This window comes from Echinops telfairi, unplaced genomic scaffold, assembly GCF_000313985.2.
Source record: "Echinops telfairi isolate 266 unplaced genomic scaffold, ASM31398v2 ScPeMD7_7476;HRSCAF=8514, whole genome shotgun sequence".
In the NCBI taxonomy this organism is placed as follows: domain Eukaryota; kingdom Metazoa; phylum Chordata; class Mammalia; order Afrosoricida; family Tenrecidae; genus Echinops; species Echinops telfairi.
The window spans coordinates 221,171-229,769 of record NW_022111380.1 but is presented as its reverse complement, the minus strand read 5'-3'; the positions used below and the strand labels follow the sequence as shown (position 1 = coordinate 229,769).

Genomic DNA, 8,599 nt, shown 5'->3' with positions numbered 1-8,599 from the left:
TCACCCATGTACCCACAGCTAGGCATTCCTTGAGTGTAGGGTGCAGTCTTTTACAAAGCCTTAATCATTGGGCATCCTTAAACACAAGAGCTGCAGATAGGAGAAAATAAACATCCCTTTGTGCCAAGTTAAGGCTGTCTCTGCATTGACCAAGTCACCTCTACAATTTGCTGCTCATGTCCCTCCGTCTCTTGTCCACTTCTAAAAGAAGTTTCAGTGATTACCACACTCTGCTGTGCATATTACTATGGGCCTTTAATAGACTCCCCGCCCCTTAGTAATTCCTTAACACGCAATAAATATTTTATCCAAGGGGATGTGAGGTGATAAAGTTTGATGAAGAGCGCAGATGGATTGGAGTGGTATAGATGAGCATGATTCATTTTATCACTTTAGCCAACCATGCCAGGAATTATGGACTGAGGTGGAGTGTGGTCTGGTAAAAACTTCCTTCATAAAATATCACTTCTGTGATAGTTCCATAATCTGGTGTCAACTTGAGAGGATTACAAGTGAAGGGGTGAAGTGTGGCCTATCAATCAAGATATAACCAAAAAGGACTCTGTGTGGGCATGGCCTTCTCCTGATAATTCTGAGAATGCCTGTTTTTCCTCCTTGGAGGCGGGAGACACTTCTGTCTCAATGCTCTACTGAGAAGACACATGGCGCTACACCCTTGGTGCTGGAGAAGCCACATGGATTTACCCTAATGCAACCACACTTTGGAGCCAGAGAAGCCATGTAGAGACCTCTGCCAGTGCTGAGATGCTTACAACTCCACTGGGTCCACAAGACTTCCAACCCACTGGCCAGTGATCCACCTGAATTCAACATCATTGCATGTATTTTGTGAGTCTAAAGAGGACTTTATAGAATTATATTTGATATATTGGCTAATATTGGACTTGTGGACTTGATCTGGACTAGGCTGGGGCGTTTTCCCAATAATCAATTGTTCTTGTGTATAAATTACTTTTTTATAAATCACGTTCTTATGTACGTATGAGTGTCTATGAATTTGTTTCTTTAGTCTACCCAGATTAACACAACTTCTTTAAATTAGATATCTTGTGAAAAACTATTTTTCTTCAATGAGGCTTGACATTGTTTATATCCTTAATACTTCCAATTTAACAGTAAATATTATGTGTATAGGATATATACATTAAATGTTGATAAATATATTAGAGGAATAATTAAGATAAAAATATACAAAGCAGCAAGGCACTGAATTATAAATCGTGCCAAAGTTGGGGTAGAGAAATATTTACTTTGAAATCAAAAATAAAAGAATAGGGATTATGTAGATGTGGTAGTGGGAAAGTAAAAAACAGGAATAAGGTGTGACTGTTACTCAAAATAAATATGATCAGCTCATTATTTAGTTAAATAATAATTAAAATATTAGGGAACATATATTTATAAATTCTCCCAGATTTTTGTAAAACAAGGGAGTGTGGGTGTTATAGCTAGGTAATCGGTAAAAAATAATCATAAAGTAAAATGGAAATGGAAAGAATAATTATTGGTGGAAAGGTTTGCAGAAAATAACAGCAACAAATGCATTGATCACATATGATAATTCTCTAAATTATTTTTAAAGTAAATTGTATGTGTTTTAATGGCAATGAAACAAAACATTTTGAATATTGTCACAATGAACTTATTGATTTGGACTGAGACCGTATATTGTCCTGAAAAGTCACCTATTTTGATACCAAATTAAAGTGTGTGGGTTCCTGTTCAAAGTCAACAATTTCAGTATAGGTCAACCTCAACTTAAGCATTGAACTCACAAGTCTATACAGTAATCCAAGTTCACAGTTGCCATTTTGGGAAGACTGGACTCCATTCATCCTCTGAGACATGGAAATACGTCCTTCTCTGACATGACTGCCAATGAAGCATCCCTGAAAAATGGAATAATGTGCTCTATAAGGAAACGGTGGACTCTGTTTTTAATAGAAATACCCTTAGATTGGATCATAGGCTTCAATTAAGTGGGGCAGGGTGATAACTACTTAGAGCAAGAAGTGCAGGTCAAGATTTTCACATGCCTAAGTCAACACTCTTCTTCTGTTTCAGGTAGCAGATTTGCCACACATAAAAAAATCCAATCCATTCTAGGAAACTAGAAACCCAGGACTCCTGTCTTGCAACTTTATGCATCACAAAGTAGGATCTCAACTTCTGACTGGGTTTGAATCAAATTTATTCACCTGACTCCAGTCTTCTTTGAGTGCATTGATTTGATTTCAAGAAGATCGAGCTCCAAAATGGTGAGTACTACAGAGACCTAGGCTATTTGCATTTCACAGAATAAGGTTAGACAAGAATTGTTGGGAATGCTTTGCCCCAAGACCTGAAGTTCCACCATAAGGTAAAGGCATGAGTGGGGGGAGGGGGCAAGGGTCTGAGCTTTATGAAGCATTCTATTGCTGTCAGATGCATATGTGGTTTCAAGCACTGGATTCTGTAATGATCTTCCTTTTGAGACTTGGTGCTTGTTCTATAAGGTGTCAACATTCCAGTTTGGGTCTTCGTTCTTTGAGATGGGCGATAGAACTTCATGAGAAGAGTGTTCATGTGAAGCACAAATAAAGGACATGAGTTCTTAGCGCATCCAGAGTTATCCTTGCTTCTTCAGTACAGTTTTCTTTATTCCCTTCAGGCAGTGAAACGTTTTCTTTACAGTTCTAAAGATGGTAGATTGAACTCCTACACTGTTTGGGGACCTTTCGCTAATGGCCTATCAAAGTAATGAGTCAGATGACAATGTGTCCAGTTGATCAATAAGTGGAAATCTTATTTCTTATGCTTATTTATGGTGATGGTAAGCCCTGTAGAAGCATCCCTCACTTATAATGTCCTTCAGTGCAGCAGAAGGAAATCCTGCCTAGCCTTGCACTATTTTCATCATGCTCCATATAAACGAACTCCAATATTGTGCTATTGTTCAAATACAGCCTCTGAAGGTAGTTCCATTTTTTTCTTGACTTAAAAAAAAACAACCCATTTTTGTATTTTCCTCTGATGGAAACATATCCCATGCATGGGTGATTATACCTCATAATCTTTGCTTTTTTGTAGCATTTATCCTGTATTTCTTCCAAGACCCCAAAAACAAAATATACAAACTCAGCCATAGAAGTGATTCCAACTCACAATACCCTTAAAGTTGGGGGTCGAACGGTACCGGAGGTTTCTTACACTGTAACTCTGTACAGTTATAGAGCACCTTGTTTTTCTCAAGTGAAGTGGCTGGCAGTTTCAAACTACTGACCTAGCAGTTAGCAGTTCAATGTGCCACCACTGCTCCATCTTCCAAGGGAGATTTGTTCATTCTTCATGTGGAATATTCAATATTCAGCACCAATACCACAAAATTCAAATGAATTAATTTACATGTTTGTTATTCAGTGTCCTTTAAGAAAGGTATATGGAGTATTGAAAATACCATGGCTTGAGCCAAGCTCACTTTAGTCCTAAAGTGACATCTTTGATTTCAACACCTTTAAGTAGGTCCTTTGTAGAAGATTGCCCATAATAAAATATGTCTTGATTTCTTGACAGCTGTTTCCAAGGATATTGATTATGGATCCAAGTAAAATGCAAATCTTGATTTCAAATTATGCTCAAAATTGTTAAGGTGTTGCTTATTAATTTATTTGTAGGGATTTTTTTTATTTTTGCTGGCCTGTAATCAGTTCTCAGTGCTGTAACCTTTGATCTTCATTAGTAATTTCTTCACATTCTCTTAACTTTCAACAAGAATGATTTCTTTGTACTTCACAGGTTCTTAAAGTGATTGCATCTCCTATCCTGATACCATGTTCTCCGTATGTCTATTTAGTCAAAATACTTTTTTCAACACTTATTAAAAATATGGAGTGTATTTTCTGCTTTTAAATTACATGACATCTTGTTGTTCTGTCTGCATAACTTCCTTTCACCCCTACTGTAATGATTACCATCAGTACAATAAGACAGGCCAACATTTGAATGGTATTATCTTATGGAATCTTTTACAAAAACCATGTGATAACATCCATAATATCAAAAGTTCTAATTCCAGAAGCACTTCTCAATCCATTTTTAGTCTCTGAAAATCCGATCGATCATAAATTGCAGCTGTTTTTTTTTCCGATTATTTTCTGTAGGATTTTACATTTGTGTCATAATAATATTGTTTTTAAATTTTCACAATCTATTTAAACATTTGTTCTTTGAAATGTGCCGCTCTATGGATAACCACCAGTTTGTGGACAAGTACTTGTTTTCTAAATTGGGGAGAATAGACCATTTGCTGTTTTGCATGTTGAGGTAGTTAGTTTATTGTGCCAACCTGGCCACAGAGCAGAGGGATAAATGGTTCAGTGAGCCTTACCTTTCTAGTTCTCTGGTCTCTTGCTTTCTGATGGTTGGACCAGGGTGCAGCTGCCTTAGCCAGTTCCTTGCTTTCGCTGGCAAGGCTCACTTCCTATAAGACATCCCCAAGGAGAAGCCACATGGACCTACCCCAATGCATCCCTGGGTGCTGGAACACCTGTGTTGAGACCCCTGTCAGTGCTGATATGCTTACACGTTCACTGACTCGGCTTTCCTCCTGCAGTCATCATCTTGTGTCTGTTGTGTGAGATGGAGGAGGACTTTGTAGATTGGTGTTGGACATATGGTTTAATGGGTTAATGTTGGATTTGTGGGCTTGGGCAGCACTGGATTGGGATGTTTTCTTGATACACACATAACCTTTATATAAAACTCTCTCATACATGAGTTTCTGTGGATTTGATTCCTTAAAGTACCCAGACTAACGCACATGTCTTTGTGTGAACGTATTCATTGATAATCAGTCAATTGCTGACGACATATTTATCGAATACTTCAGAGGCCATTTAAATTATATAGTCAATTCTTTCAATATATGATCATATGCTATTTCCTGAAATGGTTGATGAGAAGCAAAAAGTCAAGCAAGCAAACTAATAAGATGCCAGTCTTACAGTATTTAATTATTAATATTTCAACATTCACTTCGTTTTTTAAAAACAAATATATATACGTACATTTTATATGTCACTATGGAAGTTGTTTCCCCATACCTCCATAAGAGAGAGAAAGAGAAGAAATTATAAAGAGTGTGTTGTTTATAATAAGGAATTTCTGAATTATTATAAATTCTTGGGTTAGAATATAGACTGTAATTGGACAGGCCTAGTGGGAAGTGATGAGTATTCTATGTTGTATTCTTGAGGAGACTGCACAAAATGAGTGGGGAAAAATGGAATTAAAGGTGGTGGAAGTTTTTCGCAAACATATTGAAGATTCTTCATATTGATAAGTCTATGAAATGAGATGACATCTTTGGAGAACTGAATGTATATGGTTAAAGAAGGTGAAAAATGGGTAAACTCGAAGGCAAACCCTATAGGACCCATAACCATGTGTCATAACATGATAAAATGAAATTACTTCAGGATTATAAGTCTCATCTTTCTTTCCACACATATTTGCATACTTAGTCCTCAGATGAAAGAGATTATGTGGGCTCTTTTAGGACTCAGTGACTGTTGAGGACGTGGCTGTGGATTTTACTGCAGAAGAATGGGCACTGCTGGATGTTTCCCAGAAGCAACTCTACAGAGATGTGATGGTGGAGACCTTCACAAACCTAGCTATAGTAGGTAAGAACAGCTTCATTATTTCAAATTAATTCCTTATTTATTTATCAAATGTGCACAGTTGTTGCCCCATTCAGTGGGCAAAGGGTTAGGAATGCCTGGTTAAATATGACAATTAAGTTAATTTACTCTCTGAAACAATTATATCCTGGGTTTTTTGGGATCACAAATCTGTATGTAATGCAGTCTGTCACCACTTTGTCAGTTTGTCACTGTCAAAACTTGTATGTTGTTATGCTGGAAGGTACCCAAGATGTATTTCAACTACTACCAGTATTACCCATGCAGACGTATCTGTGGAACTTCCAAACCAAGCAGACTAGTAGTAAGGAAGAGTTGTTCCACTTCTGGAATATAAACCGTTCAAAAACATGTGAATCTTAATGGAGTATTATCTAATATAGTGCAAGAGGAAGAACCCCTAAGGTTAAAAGATATTCAAAGTCTCATCTTTCTCCTATAGAGCAGGGTTATGGTATCAAACTCCTGATGTTGCAGTTAGGAGAACAATGTGTACCATCTATGCCACCAATGTTTTACTGGGTTGATTCCATGTTTAAGGGGAAAAATTGGTAACTTATTTTGCAAATAATATTCAACTGCTTATTTCCTGAGATCCCCAAAATCAAAGTATTAAATCAATTTCAGGGTCATGTTAATTGGTTAATTGTATTTTCTTTGCTCCATCCTGGGCACCACCTTGTTAAGACTTATTTCGTTCTCTGAGACTCATAAGAGAAATTCTTCAGTAGAGTGCATAACAGTCCTCCATGCCCACTGTGTCAACAGAGCATTGACTGGGTTTTAATAGAAGAAATTGCGTCTGATAAAACTGTTAGCAATGTCTCATTTGACTAGGAAGACAATTAGGCATGTATGCCTGTCCTTGATTGTTACCTGTAGGCATACTAATAATACCTATGTACACGGAGGATTAAAAAAAAGAAGGAAGATTCCCTTTTTATCTTTAAGGTTATATCTGCCTTGTGTCTACTGTTGTTTTTTAAACTTGATCTTCTAATTACAGCTATATATGTTACAACTATTCCTCTTAATCTTCAAGGATGAATTTATTTGCCAATTGCTTTTTGAACGTTGCCAAAATATTGAATAAACAAACTGTGACACAATATCTTGTCTCACAACTTCCTCTTGTGTTTAATGCTTTTCAAAAATGCTTTTCATTTTTCTTTCATGCGGTGAACTTCAACTTACATCATTGTTTCTGCTTCTCCAATGTAAATGATTAAGGACACATACCCACTGAAGATGTAATGGTAACATTTTTGAAAAATGACAAAAGTGCCTCCATATTACAAAACATCTGTGAATTTCCCGGTCGTATAAAGCAGGATAACACCTACAACCCCCTTTTAAGGTGAGTGTAATTTACTTGATAGAGAACAATGCTTCAGGATACATTTTGAAGGGCATATTATGTTATTTAGGTACACGTATAAACAAAAAGGCTGACGCAAATTTTAAGTTAATGTAGTACCGATGATTAAGCACTCAGCTAATAACACAAAATGTGGCAATTCAGAACTTCCAGTGACTCTTTGAAAGAAATATTTTGGTGATCTCCTTCTTTAATTCTTACAGATTAGTCACTATGAGCCAAACTTGTCATATCATCTATTTATAACATATTATACATATTTACATGTAAATAATGTTTTAATTTGTGCATTATACATATTTAAAGACCGGGTGCTATATGATATATAAAACAACCATCTGTGCACAATCAACACACCATTTACACATATTGACCCACTGCTCTTTTGTCCATTTGAAACAATTCTGACAAAGTAGTACGGAGTAGAATTCTACATAGGAGTTTTTGAGGATGCTAAACTTTATGGAAGTAGATCACCTCATCTGATGTATGGAGATCAGCTTTGTTTGTTTCCACAGCATCATCACTTAACAGCCCAACACCTAATTACTTCATGCAGGAGTTACTCATTGGCCTGCTAACCACAAGATCAGAAGTTCTAAACCATAAGTTGTTCTATAGGAGGCCTTCTAATCTTTTAAAAAGCTATAGTCTCAGGAAACTACAGGGGCGTTTCCACATGGTCCTGTATGGTAGATGTGAGAATCAACCCAAGGGGAATTTTAAGACATATGATTCGGTCATCCAAAAGATCATTACTAATGGAATTTTCCACAACATTATGATTCTCAACTTAAGTCTTTGTAGATGAATGTAAAATATATGTTTGTATATTATATACATGAAAAACAGAAACATAACCCTGGTGGTACGTTGAATTAAGCACTTGGCCTGTAACTGCAAGGACAGTGGCTGTAACATATCAACAACACTCTGTGATAAATATGAAACTAGGTATTCTTATGAAAATGATATTTTGATTCTATGTTATAGGGCCACTGAGTGTAATGATTCAATTGCAGTTTATATTTCAATCTATACCTTTATTTGAATGTAATACCTATGTGTAATGCATTATATTGTTCTATCCTGTATATATTACTTTGAATGAGCAAATTTTGGCTCAAGAAATTCTACTCTAGTTATTCATATTATCAACATTTACCATAATGGTAGACCACAAACATTTTGTTGCATATCTATGTATGTGTGTGTAGGTGTGTGCCTCTATCAGGAATAATATGTGTTAACTTTATTGCCACTTTGTACTTTTGATACATGTAAATTATAAATAGTTCAAATATATTTTTCTTATATCCAGTTAACTGTATATCCTCGAGTATAAGCCGAAGTACCCCATTTTGTGACAGAAACTGGGGGGGGGGGGCTTTTAGAGCATAAGAAATGTGCTAAAAAAAACTCAGTTTATACTCAAGTATAAGAGGTGTATAATCTACCTATTTAATTAACCTAGTGACAACCATAGTTGTATCAGACTCAGATTTTTTAAAAAATCAAT

The 8,599-nt window shown here is 36.2% G+C and overlaps 1 long non-coding RNA gene across 1 annotated transcript; it reads left to right on the top strand.

The window, feature by feature from the left end:
- Window positions 1-2,202: 2,202 nt before the first annotated feature.
- On the top strand, window positions 2,203-5,684 carry LOC123521200. Its single transcript, XR_006679670.1, has 2 exons — window positions 2,203-2,279; window positions 5,558-5,684. It is a non-coding gene; the product is annotated as an uncharacterized LOC123521200 (long non-coding RNA).
- Window positions 5,685-8,599: the final 2,915 nt, after the last annotated feature.